Genomic DNA, 14,468 nt, shown 5'->3' with positions numbered 1-14,468 from the left:
AGTGGGGCATGGGCAAATATGAACACAAGAAGGTGGATGTTACCAGATGCATACCTCCCTGTTGTAGTAAGCGTGGCACATGGACCAACACATGTAAACTCCAGAACAATGGAAAGTGTGCTAAAAACTGTCTGGGAAAACAAAAGAATTGGTCCCTATTGCAGGCAATGGGCAAATCAGTGCGAGATCTGTTTAATGTACAATGTTGGAAAGGGTGTGCCGGCCCCAGCAGGACACTGTAAACTGCCCACACAACCCTTTGAAGTGGTGCATATGGATTTTATACATTTGGAACCTTTAAACAAGTTTGCTTATTGCCTGGTAATGAAATGTGGTTATTCAGGATGGGTGGAAGGCTTTCCCCTCCGAGACAACAGTGCTACCTCAACTGCAAAATGCATATTGAAACATTGAGTACCCCTGTACACAGTCCCTACCTATTTATGGTCAGACAATGGGTCACATTTCACGGGGGAGGTGGTGGAGAAGGTATGCAAAGCACTGGGAATTGATCAAAGGTTCCATGCCGTATTCCATCCCCAGTCAGCAGGAATTATTGAGGGTACCAATAAGATATTGAAGAACAAATTGGCAAAGGCATGCGCAGAAACAGGTTTGAAGTGGCTCGATGCCTTGCCATTGGCATTGCTGAGCATGAGAACTGCGCCCAAACGCACCCATGGACTATCCCCATTCGAAATTGTAATGGGCCGGCCACCTAGCACTGGTACTCCTGTAAACCCAAAAAGATTGTCTGAACAAACCTGGCCAGCGTTGCAACAAGCTTCTTTCTATACATACGCAGGTGAAAAAATGCAGCCCCAGTACCACCAATTGGGCCAAGCGATGATGTGAAACCCGGGGACTGGGTTGTAATTAAAGCCTTTGACAGAACTAGCGGCCTGCAGCTGCGCTGGCGAAGGACCCTACCAGGTGTTGCTGACAACGCAGACGGCACTGAAATTTGACGGCAAACCACACTGGTACCATGCAAGTCATGTGAAGAAAGCTGCTGCTATAGAACTATTGCAATCAACCGGGGTACAAACAAGCCTGTTGGAATCATCCCATACCACTCTCCCAACGGATGTCCTCAGGTACAACCTGAGATCACGGAAGGTATATGTGTCAGGCAACGAGTAAGGACTGTGAATTGAACTTTGATTGTTAGAGAGGAACAAACTCTTTTGTCAGTCAGAGCAGTGCACAGCCTTGCCGAAGACAACGAGCAGTTGCTTGAAGGGCCTCCGGTGTCCCTCCTGGACAAGGCACAACGAAGCGTGGGACAGATCGGTGAAAGGGCCGCTGGTGCGCCCTGTACGTTTAGGGTACAAAGAAACTGGAGCTTTAAATAGGGTTGGGAACATAAACTGTAAGAGTGAGAGGCTGCTCACTAGGGTAGAACGCTAGGCGCTAGGACCCAGCCAAGCCACTGAACTTAACCTGCAAGTGTCATCATAAACTCAGGTAAGGTGGCAGAAGCAATGATAAGTGAGATGGAACTGCAGGATTTAGCTCTGTCTGCCCACCCAAGTGGACGGATGAAGGTGGACAAATACGGGTCTACAACGAAGGAAAAGACTGTTTTATGTATAGCAGGTGTTTTGGTGGTGACAGGGCTTGGTGTATTTTTATGGTATCTGGAACACCCTTCAATTAATGAATTTAAGAATATATTTCCTGTGGCGAACTCCCCAAATGATACCAATATTACTTATGTATATAGTAAAGATAGGCATGAGCATGATGGTCATGTAGATGAAGAGTATAGTAGGAATGCATATATACGCTTAATGAATACAACACAGAAGGCGTTGAATTTGTCGAATTGTTGGATATGTAGTCATGTTCCCCTCCATGCAGGAGATGGAATACCTATGTATGCTTTTGTGGTACCAGAAGTTGATAGTTGTATTTAGCTTTGGATGAGGGTTCTCTCACTAGACAAGTATATGCCAAATACTTCCAGATGCTTTACAATAAAATGGTCAGACATATCAGCAGGTACAGTTCATAAAATGAAACAGGAGGGAGTAACCTACTCTTCAAGAGACCTTGTAGGTCAGGCAAGGGTAGGGAAATTACCTCCACCCCCCTCGATGGTAACCAGAGAGTACTCAAGGAAGAATATTTGTTTCAAGGGAATGAAAGGAGAAACTATTTTGGGATGTAGTATAATATACGATCTTTCTAGGTATAGTAGGGGTATAGGTGAGATTGAAGGGTATGCTTATGTTTGTAATAAAAAGGCTTATCTATGGCTTCCCAGGAACTTTTTGGGAACATGTTATTTTGCAAGGATAATACCTGCTGCTATGACTTACACCCCTAAAGAAATGTATGCTAAACAGAGGTATAAGAGAGAGACGAGGAAAGGGCTTGACCAATCAGACACTCATCTGGATATATTTATTGACATAGTAAAGGCAATGACACTCCCTGTAGGAATATTCCTGAATTCCCAAGAGGTACGCAGACTAAGTAGAGCAGTGGAGACCATGATTAGTGAAACAGCTGATATACTCACTAATATAACATATGAGAGGAAGGCCATACGGTTAGTTGCATTACAGAATAGGTACGTGTTGGATGTGTTGACAGCAGAAAGGGGCAGGGTTTGCACTATGGTGGGTTCCCAATGTTGCATGTATATTCCCGATGCCAGTGAGGGAGTGTTGTCCGGGATATCCAGGTTACATAAGATAGCCGAGACAATCCACTATGAGGGGGTTGGAGATAGTTGGGGGATGAAGTTACTGAAAGATCTTGGCTGGAAGTTGCTAACCCCAATACTGGTAGTGATAGGCTTAGTCCTGGTTTGCTGCCTATGCATACAATGTTATCGAATGCTTATTGGAGGTTGTATGGATTGCTGTAACAGGACAGCCCGCAAGGTACAGGATAACCCCTCTCATCAGGAAAAGGAGCATTTGCGGATAATGTGGTTGAAGGAAATGGAGCATTTGAATAAGATTGACATATAATCTTGCTTAACATGAGCAAAAGGGGCAGATTGTGGATACAAAATTTAGTAAGTCTATGCACATGTTGTTGCAAGATGAATCCTGTAGAGCCCCAGAGTAGAAAAGGGAGATTAGGTGCGACTAGGCAGTGTTGTTCCAGCAATAGATATCTTTGAAAAAATGGTTACAGCAGATCTTTAAAAAAAATCAGGTATGGAACATCAAGGAATAGAAACCTTAGCAGAGGAGAAATGTCCATAGTTCAAAACTTATATTCAGATGATGCAATAACCATACGACCGGCAGACAGAGGGGGAGCCTTAGTACTACAAAACACGCAAGATTACGAGAATGAATGTAAGAGACAACTTGACAATCATAATGTCTACTCAAAAATCGTTCATAATCCAACTATGGAAATACAAAGAATTTGGAAGAACTTCGCACTAACGCAGAAGAAAGAGAAATGATAACAAGGAAAACCAAAGCATTTCTACTTAACTTGAACCCAAAGACCCCTCATTTCTATTTGTTGCCCAAAATACATAAAAGCCTCAATAGCCCACCCGGAAGCCCAATAGTTGCTGCCAAAGGCGGCATTTTACAACCATTAGGTACTTACATTGACTATTTTCTTCAGCCTTTAATACAAAAAACATCCACTTACGTAAAAGATAGTACTCACTTCCTGAACATCCTAGAAGATATACACCTAACTGAACATGACATCCTTTTTACCATCGATGTAACCAACCTATATACAAGCATTCCCCACGTCTTGGGGCAGGAGGCAGTAGAGTAGCTACTCCTACAAGAAGGAGAGATAGGAGCAGCAAAGGAATTCATTCTTACTTTATTTACGTTCATATCAATGAATTCTTATTTTGAATACAAGAAGGAGTTTTACATCCAAACTTCAGGAACTGCCATGGGTGCAACTGTGGCACCAGCGTATGCAAATGCATTCATGCATTGATTTGAAACAATGCACATATTACAGAAACCTGAATGGCAAAACAAATTGATAAAATGGGTACGGTACATTGACAATATTTTTGGTATCTGGCGAGGACAAAAGAGAATCACTGGACGAGTTCATGGTCTACATTAATAGCATAGATCCACGTATTCAGTTTACCTCAGAAATTGGAACCCCTGATATACATTATCTGGACATCAAAGTAAATGTACACAACCAACAGATCACAACCTCTCTCTTCACTAAACCAACTGATAGAAACAACTTATTACATTGCATGAGTTTCACCCTCAGAATACTTTGAAGAACCTACCCTATGGACAGATTTTGCGGTTATAGAGAATCATCAGCGATCAAAGAGAATGTGAACAGGAGCTAGAGAAGTTGAGAGTAAGATTGAAAGAAAGAGGATATCCCAATGAAGATTTGAAAACAGCAAAAGATAAGGTATCTGCAATAACCAGGGAGAGCACACTCATACCGAAAGACAAAAAACAACCACCAGCTCTTGTATATGTGTCAACATTTTCATCACAAAGCATGCAAATTAAAAGATGCATCAATAAACATTGGACAATACTGAAAAGCGATGAAAGAACAAAGAACCTTTTCTCAGCTGCCCCTACATTTGCTTACCAGAGATCCAGTAATTTGAGAGACCTGTTGGTCAATACCAGAGACACTACAACGAAAAGAAGCAAACCCAAGAGAACAGGAACTTTTCCTTGCTTAAACTGCAGTAATTGCAACAATATCATTAAGGCGGACTAGTTCCACATCCATATACTGGAGAAAAGATCCTAATCAGATGCTATGCTACCTGCAATACAGAAAATTGAGTCTACTGCATACAGTGTCCGTGTGGACTGTACTATGTGGGCGAAACAGGACGAAAATTAAAAGTCTGCATGAATGAGCACAAGTCATGTATACGCAACCATAATGTGAACTCTGCTGTCGCACGACACTTTAATGAAAAGAAACATAATACCTCACAGGTCAAGTTTAAAGGTTTTGAGACCATTGAAATACAAGGCTCCCACATTGATATGAAAAAAAGAAGGCAACAGAAAGAAGCATACTGGATAGATCGCTTAGAAGCACTGTCCCCAAGAGGACTTAATGAGGAGTTCGACCTTAATTTTTTTTTATAAATAACTATGTGATGATGTGTGAGATCACTTAGCCGAATTACAAATTGGACAGTTTCCCCGATCGAAAATAACATCTGACTAAGACATTATCAGCATGGATGTGTAAATAATAACAATCCTTTATTTTCTTTTTCATTTTCTGTTTTAGTTTCATTTCTCATATAAGCGTTCATGTACGCATATTTCTGGCTCTACACATGCTTGTCATACACATCAAAGCCTGCAAAAAACTCAACGATATATACATATGCACATAACTTGCCTAATAACCAGCTTCATGGCACGCCAGTTGTATATGAACCAACATATAGAAACAACACACATATTTGCCCTTACCAAAATGGCCGACGCGTGAGGCTGCATGCGGCCATGTTGGTACCAAGCGTACGAAGCGGTGACATAGCAAGGCTACGAACCGCGGACAGCAGTCGCTGACTGCGCGTGAGGGAGAAGGATCAAAGGTTTAGGTTACCACAGTGTGTATTGTTTCCCTGATGTGGGTCCTACCAACTATTTTTCTGCATAATTTGCAAGATAAAGAATCTACTGATGTACAAATCAAATACGGCAAACAGGTCAGTGGTACTTCTAAGCTGCAAACAGCTGCCAGAATAGTCTACCACAGGTCACAACACAACTAGAGAGTAGCACAAATATGCCATACTATAGTACTGGGTGCACTGCATGAATAATGCAATATGATAGCAGGTAAACACGAATGGATCTTGACAGATATGGTAAATAATGAGACAACACGATCACAATACTGAATGGCACGTTCAACAGTATACGCATTGGGCAATATAAAGACTGAGGTTTCAATGGTGTCGCCACAAATGATTATTGAGAATTGCTGCAATCAAATGAACTTATAAGATCTGTTTTTCCATGTTTTTCTTATCTGTTGAATGTTTGTCTGTAATTGTGGGCGCCCTGTATATATTTTAAATGGACTATATATGTCACATTGATACGTTACATTAATACATGACTTTATAATATGATTTCGATGTGCTGGAATCTATGAACTATATCTAATAACATACATTTTGCGAAAATAATTAAGTTAGAATTGGTAACCCCGCTCTGAAGAAGGATAATGTTCCGAAATGCATTAGCCATAAATAAAGGGTTTTTTGTTTGCCTCAGACACAGCATTAGCCTAATTGGTGAAGCTGAAACTCTAATACTTGGATACTCGAGAATAAATTGTGAAACAACAATAAAAAATTAATTTCAATAAAACAAGAATGGAATGAAAATTTGTATACTTAAATTGTCAAACCCAAAGTGGGTATTAAGGGTGTGCAGCCCACACCGAAGACTTAATAGTCTTGGTCTCTTTTTCTCAGTTTCCAGATACCCCTGGTATTTCGTATTTCTGGATGATCGCTATGGAACTCCAATGTATTTTTATTTTATTTTAATCTTTTGTTTAAAATGCGGACCTGGCTTGAGAGCAGCAGAGCGCTGTACAGAGAATGGGTAGCCAGCGTTTGGGCTGCATCTTTTTGCAGTAGCGCAGTACTGTGAGGTCTGTGCATTGGTATGTGCGTCCATTGGAATGAGTCCTTGTCAGGTGTTGTTGAAAGAGCCATGTTTTGAAAGATTTGCGAAATTGGGGAATTGTTAGGGCATTCCGAGCCGACACCGGGACTGAGTTCCAGAGGGTGGGTACATGACAAGAGAAGGATGGTTTGCCGGTCCTCTCTTTGCGGACGAGTTGTGATTCAAGCCGGTTGATCCATTTGCTGCACGAGCAGCATGTGCCACCAGATTTGTGGAGCTTAGCCGCCAGGTACGCTGATGTGCTACTCATGACTGCTTTGTAGATGATACATGCAGTCTTGAACAGTATCCTGGCCTGGAGAGGAAGCCAATATAGTTTGTGTCGTATGGGGGTGATTCGATCAAATTAACATGCTCTGTAATAAGATTTGCTGCAGCGTGGACTGCTTTTAGGGGAGCCAAGTGAGCAGATGGAAGCCCTGTCAGGAGGGTATTTTCCCCATTGATGTACAGGACCACAAGGGCTTGCGCTACGGTTTGGAAGACCTGCAGCGGGATGAAGTGTCTGATTATTCAACGGGTAGAGATTTGGTGGCAGACGATTTGGGCATTCTTGGCTACGTGTTTCTGGAAAGACAGGCTGCTTTGAATGGTGAAGCATAAGGATTTTGCTGAGTCCGAGCTGTGGATCAGATCCTTCTAGGTGCATATCATTGATCCATGTTTGGACAAGTTGTCTTTTAGCGGGCGGACCGATGAGGACGGATTCAGTCTTGGATGGGTTTAGTTTGAGGTAGGCATTTGACATCCAGGACTGGATGATGGCTGGGTAATCGCGAAGATGAATGATGCCCTGCGTGCTATTTACTCTCATGTACAACTGAGTATCTTTTGCGTATTTGTGGTTGGCTATATTGGGATATTTGCGGACAGTGTACATAGGCTCCATGTAAAGGTTAAAAAAGATTGGTGGGAGGAAGGAGCTTTGGGGGACTCCACAGGAGACCTGGAGCCAGTTAGGATCAAGTTCATCTGGACAGCCTGGTGTCTGCCTGAGAGGTAGGAGGTAAACCAATTCAAGATAGTGCCAGAGAATCCCATTCTGTCAGAAAGGAGGGAGAGAAGGATGCGGATGGCCATGGAACGATAGACATTGGTGAATACCATATTCTCTTTTCCTGCAAATATTGCTATTGTTCCTCAGCATGCCAAACACAGTTGGTACAATGCACAAATCACACAATCATTGACACAGGCAATAGTTAGGGTTTTTGTATAGCCACAGCCATCATATGACTAGGTACCCACGTCATCGGATATGCCATTGGTATCCGCATCACTCTCCCCACAGCATCCATACTTTTTCCAGCTTTCATCCCTCTACCATGATTGCTGCGCCACGAATCAGCAAAAACTAAAGAAGTAAACAAGCCTTCAATTGCGAACTGGGAATTGAGACAGAGTTATTGAGTGAATCTGGAAAGGGGCAGCTGATAGGGATTGGATATTCATGGCAAGCAACCCACATTAAACAATGTGTAACCCCCTACCACTAATGGCACACTTCTTCCTTTACTACTGGGTCTCTTTCCAAATACATCGATACAACGCCCTACCATGAGTCAAACTTCACACATCAAACCTTTTTATCATGAGACTACTACATCTATGCCAACATTGTCTGTTCCATTTGGGCGACACAGGTCCAGTCCTGGTTTTAACTTTGCATTCTGGGACTTGCAGTCCTAGGTTTATCATGGTGGAATCCAGGATTACAAGGATGGCTCTGGCCCTGATGAAAGTGCTCCACCCTAAAATAATTTGGTCCCTTGTTTGTGAAAGATATTGTATATTGTTTAAACTTTTGTACTTGGTTGTTGTTGGCGTGCAGCATCTTTGATTTGTGATTGCCACACACGAAGCAGTGGCTGTGCAGGTCAGAACTGCATGCCAGACCTACCCTATCTGCGTTTCTCATTATCTAGTTGGGTAACATAGACTAGCATCTCTTCATGTACTGATCAAGATGTCAGCCGAAATTATGATAAATGGCACCCGTGGGTTGTAAATATACGTGCACCACCCTTTTGTAAAAGCAATATCTCCGCAGCTCTGGGCACATTTATAATAATCTGGAAAAGAAGTGTATTGCCACAGCCTTAGCACTAGGAATGTAGGGTGAAGGATTTGACACGCACGTCATCTGCACATGAAGGGTTAAATTGTGTATCCCATAAATTGCTCTACGCAGATGAAATGAAAGGTTATAGGTTCGATTGTACAAAGCTAGGTACAGGATCATTCCATATGTAATACAGTGGAATAGTCTCTGTTGTGCGCCCAGTGATACAAAGCATCTCCTCTGTCCAACTTCCAGATTTTGTTTTTCTGCCCTACTCAGTGTCCTTCTGTCTACAAAAAAGCAGCAGGGAGCAAGTGTACCCAAGGTCCTACACGACGCAAAGGCAGGGTCACACAATTGCTTCCAAAGCCAGTGTCATGCCGTGCTACCAACCTGATTTTCCAGCAGGCTGAACGTCAATAAAAAAGTAATGAGTGACAATACCGCTCTTGTCCACAAGATGTCATTATCACCGCCTGTTTAGAATCTCATTATCACCCCCTGTTTAGTCACATCATCAGTTTCGAAAATTTGAAGTTAGATTATTTGTGGTCTAATAACCTGTATTTAAAATATGAATATAGAGAATATGTTGTTTGATTTTTGCAACAGATTAGTATACTGGAGTTTTTCGATTACAATGATTGAATGCAATTAACAGATTGCAAAGTTGCAATTCGTTCAATCGAACTGGAGGATCAGAACCTTTTTTTTGCCTGATTATTTAGTATATTATATTTACGACACTTTTTAAAAATAGATTTGCTTCCTTCATACAAGACACGAAAACACATTCCTTAGCAACTTGCAATTCTTAGGGCCCCCCAGGCACTTATTGTGTGCCCCCAAATATTGTTTTGCAACTCTTTATGCCTCCACTTCAATTTCTTCCCTCGGAGCACTTTCCTGCTCGTCTCATACTCTGCATCGCCCTGCTGAACCAGTGCAGTGTGCTACTCACCAGGTTTCTGCACCATTCTAATTAAATACGAGAGCAGCGCAACTGTAGTGTGCTTCTACTCTTCTCATTCTTCTCATTTGTTTTCCAAATGATAATATACAAAGCAGCCAGTTTGCTCAGTCGTCTCTCCAAATCAACGTGAATGCATTTGAAATGGAAGAGTCTGCCTTTGGTAAATCGGTCATCAAAGTTGTATACACGTGACCGAGCTTCCATTGCCTTGGGCAATCATAGGTTGCCAGCAAATGTCTTGAGAAAAGGACATTGGCACTGCTCAGAATCTTGGCAAAAACATCCCCTCAAAGTATGCCAGAGCAATGTGGGAAGGAAGAGCCTCATGCTCTTTCCACATTTGCCCACTCCCACAATGCATACCCATTGCCCTAATGCCTAACATTCAATAAGGCTGTGCAACCTTCCTACAGCTGCATGGGCAACCCAAGGAAGGTGAGCAATGCAAGTCTCACTGCTTCTGGAGCGAGTGGCAAGCATGTTATAAACATTGAATCATGCACTCAGCCTTGACATGCATGAGCCTGATGGCAGTGAATAGAGGGTTCCTACTGAACCCTACACCACACTGAAGTCAATAAATACCAAGTACAATTGTACATTCAGCTTTGAAATCTAAAAGAATACCACACTGAAATAATCCATCCCCCGGGTGTTTTATTATTGAGGCCCTCATTAGAGTTCTGAGGTAATGGTAAAACAGGTGGTATTTGCAAGTACCACCAATTTTACCACTGAGGCGAGGCCCCACCATTTGGGCTGTGGACTCGCACCACCAAAAACTGACAACGCAAGCTATGTTTTAAGTGTTTATTTATAAATGGGCTTAACAAAACCATAATGTGGCAGGATATCGAGCGCCAAACTAAATATTAGGATGCTCAGGATTATAGGGTGCCTCAAAGTTAAGGGATGAATAATGGTTCACAAGTCCGTCCTTAAAGTGAGACTCCGTGCCATGGGGTTTATCAATCAAAATAGGCCGTGCCCTCTTCACGTGAAAGGGTTTCTTTATAGCAAAGTCCATTGTACCAACACTACATGAAATATCCCAAACAATGGCAACCAAAATTCCAGAGTAAACTAAAGGTTCTCCAGTGTCGAAAACAAAAGTATCCTACATCAAGTCTTCCTAGGAGAATGTCTTCTCTCATCCTGCTGCACCCACTAGGAGGATGGCTCCTGCAAATAGTCATATGGAGCGGTTCTACGGCTTTCTTGCAGAGAGATTTTTGGGTGGTCTGGCAGACCTTTGTCCTGGGAGGTCTCACTAGCCCTCGAGTGGTTTGATTTTAAAAAAAGTGGTGCCCTGACCCTAACCACCGCTTTTCCTCCTATGTCGCTTCCCAAGTACTCCTTTTTTCTCTCTCTTCTTCCTAGTCTCTTCTCCCTCTCACCAAGTGTAGTGTCACCATCTTGACCTCCTTCCCGTTACTATGTGCTCCCCTAGACCAACATGGTCCTCAGGATCCTCCCTATCCTGGTCTCTATCTCTCCCTCCTGTTCCTTGCTGGCATGGTACTATACTCCTACCCTTGCTCTCTCTCCCAATGACAAGTCTCTCTTTCTTGGTCCTGAGTTTCCTTTCTCTCCGGGTGGTCTCTCTTGTTCTTCTTGTACCACTATGCAGCTTCTTTTGACGGGTCTCCCTGCCTGGTGATATCTTTCCTACTCGTCACTTCATTAAACTTCCCTCTGTCTTCTTCTGTTGTTTTTCCACTACTCTCTGGTGTGATCTTCCTCTCTTCCCTATTTCATTCTTTCGCTCTTCAGGTTACCTTCACTTCCTTCTCCAAGGTGATAACCATATCTCTGTTTTCACACGCTGTTTCTTCTCTTCTCTCTTCACATGCAATATCTTCCACTCTTTCTGTAAACCTCAGGCTTCCTTTCTGTTCTGCTCGCCTTTTCACGTCCCAGATAGTATCCATTAAGTTTCCATCCAAGTTGCCATCTTTCGTACTCTGCTCCCACGTAATCTCCTCTGTTGATATTGATATTTTATTTCTATCGCGCTCGTACACAAGTGTTTCAGAGCGCGACCAGGCAAGGGAGGGGAACAGGGGAGAACAAAACAGCGATCATAATAGGCCCAGTGACATTGAGAACGTGCAAGTGTATGGGAGAGGGGTAGGGGAAAAGTGCATGGAAGGGGGGAGAAGTGGAAAGTGTGAAGCAGAGGAGAAACAAATAAATAACAATAAATACATAATAAAGGCAACAAACAGTGGTAGTGCAGCCAGCAATTTGCAAGTGCTAGGTTTAAGGCAGCAGACAGGGTAAGTCTGATAAGTGCATGAACAAAAAGGGGTGTGCTGTATGGGTACAGGTACAGACCCCAGTGCAAGCGGTGGCCCGGAGGCAGTGCAGGAGGGTGGCAGGATGAGCAGGTACCTGGGCCTGGAGGACAGAGGATGGCCAGGTGCATGGTGCCAAGAGAGAACAGATCAGCAGGGGAGAGGGGGAGCGAAGGCCGAAGAAAAGAGGAAGGTCTTGAGGTCCTTCCGGAACCGGAGATGGTTCTTCTCAAGTTTTAGAGTGGCAGGGAGGCTGTTCCAGAGAGAGGCCCCAGCCGAAGACAGAGATCTACCCCCAGCTCATTTCTTTGAAAAACGACTGACCATGAAGGAATTGGAGGTAGAGGAGCGAAGAGCTCGAGAGGGGAGGTATTTGCGGAGGGATAGCTGAAGGTATTTTGGACCGAGGCCCCAGAAGGCCTTGTGGACAATGCAGAGGGTTTTGAATTTAATCCTTGCATCAACTGGGAGCCAATGGAGAAATTTCAGAGCTGGAGAGATACGATCCCGGGGCTTGAGGCCAAGGACAAGTCTCGCAGTCCTGTTCTGGATTAGTTGCAGAGGGCGGAGAGTAGAGGTAGGTAGACTTAGAAAGAGGCTGTTACATTAGTCCAAGCTAGAGAGAACCAGAGCTTGGGATACCATGAGCTTCTGGGGGAAGGAGAGGAAAGGTAGAGTACCTCTGAGGAGGTGCAGTAGGAAATTTGACTTTTTAGAGACCTCAGAAATGTGGGCGGAGAAGGAAAGGGTGGAGTCAAAGATGACCCCGGGGTTCTTAGCTTCATAGGTGGGGGTAGGAGGAGAGCCAAGGGAAACCAGCCAGAGAGTGAGGGGAAAGGATGTTGAAGGTGTGCCGATGAGGAGGATCTCCGTCTTGCTGGCATTCAGACAAAGATCATTGGCGGCACACCAATCTTGAATGGCAGTTAGGCAATCAGAGATGAGAGAGGGAGAGGAGGTGGCAAAGGGCAGCCTGAAAATGAGTTGTCATCAGCGTAGCACTGGACATTTGAGCAGAAAGTGGCAATGCAGTGGGCGAGAGTTGCCAGGTATTGGTTGAAAAGCCAGGGAGAGAGGTTAAACCCCTGGGGAACACCACAGGTAGAGAGGAAGATAGATGAAAGGAAGGACCCAAGTTGGACCTGGGAGGCTCGATCTGAGAGGAAAGAGGTCAGCCAGGCCAGAGCCTGATCAGTGATACCCAGGTTTTCACAGAGACGGTTGAGCAGGATGGTATGGTTGACCGCGTCGAAGGCAGAAGAGAGATCGAGGAGGATGAGGACTGAGGGAATGTTAGAGTCAAGGTTGGAGAGCAGATTTTCACGGATGTTCAAGAGAGCAGTTTCCATGCTTCTGGCAGCTCTGAAGCTAGACTGGTGGTCATGGAGACAACCAACAGAATTGGAATGAAGGTTAAGCTGAGAAATTGCCAACTTTTCCAGTTGCCCAGAAAGGGAGTAATGGAAATTGGGCGATAGTTAGCTGGACAAGAAGGATCAGGTGTGGGTTTCTTGAGAAGAGGATGCACAAAGGAGTGCTTCAGAGGGGAGGGGAAGTATCCTGAGGCAAAGGAGTGGTTGCAAAAATCAGCAAGGGCCTGAGTGAGGGCGTCACTGTGGTCCTTGATGGTTTTAGAGGAACAGGGATGAACCTGTTTTGATGAGGCTTTCATAGACCGGACTTGTCTAGAGACCTCGTCAGGGGAGAAAAGAGGAAAGAACGAGAAGGATGGTGGGGGGGTGGCTAAAGGAGGGTCAGCAAGCACAGATGGAGAGGGGAGAGGAGGGCTGTAGGTGGAGAGGGTGGATAGGATGTCCTGGGTTTTTGAATTGAAGTGAGAGGCAAGGGCATTGCAAAGAGCCTGGGAGGCAACAGGAGGGGTAGAGACTGCAGCAGGGTTGGCCAGCTCCTTGCAGGTTTTAAAGAGTTCGGCCGAGTTGTTAGATGCCGCAGAGACACGAGCTTGAATATGGACTCTCTTCTTGGTGAGGACAGAGAGTCAGTATTGCCTTTGTAGCAGGCGACAGGCCAGTTTGTCAGAGGATGAACAGGAAGTCCTCCATTTCCTCTCAGCCACCCTACACTTACATTGAAGTGTAGCTAGGTCAGAGTCATACCAGGAATTGCACTTGGCTTTGGACTTCAAACGGATCCTCATAACAGGGGCATGAGCATCAAGCATATCCAAAATTGAAGAGTAGAGCAGAGACAGGGCTGTGTCAGGATGTGAGACAGCAAAGGTGGAGGGGGGTGAGAGAAAGTGGCGGCAAAAGCCTCAACTGACACACGCTTCTTAGGCCGGATGTCCAAGAAGGTAGGCGGCAGTGTTGGGGTAGGCTTGGCTTGGGGAGAAGAGAGGGAGAGATGGTAGGAGAGGAGGGAGTGATTGATTGCTCCAGGAGAGAGGAGTGGTCAGAGGGATGGAGAGGGGGAGGTCAGAGGAGATCAAGACATCGAGTGTGTGCCCTGCA

Source organism: Ambystoma mexicanum, chromosome 5p (assembly GCF_040938575.1).
Source record: "Ambystoma mexicanum isolate Mex_15411 chromosome 5p, UKY_AmexF1_1, whole genome shotgun sequence".
Lineage (NCBI taxonomy): Eukaryota > Metazoa > Chordata > Amphibia > Caudata > Ambystomatidae > Ambystoma > Ambystoma mexicanum.
This window is presented reverse-complemented; position numbering follows the sequence as displayed.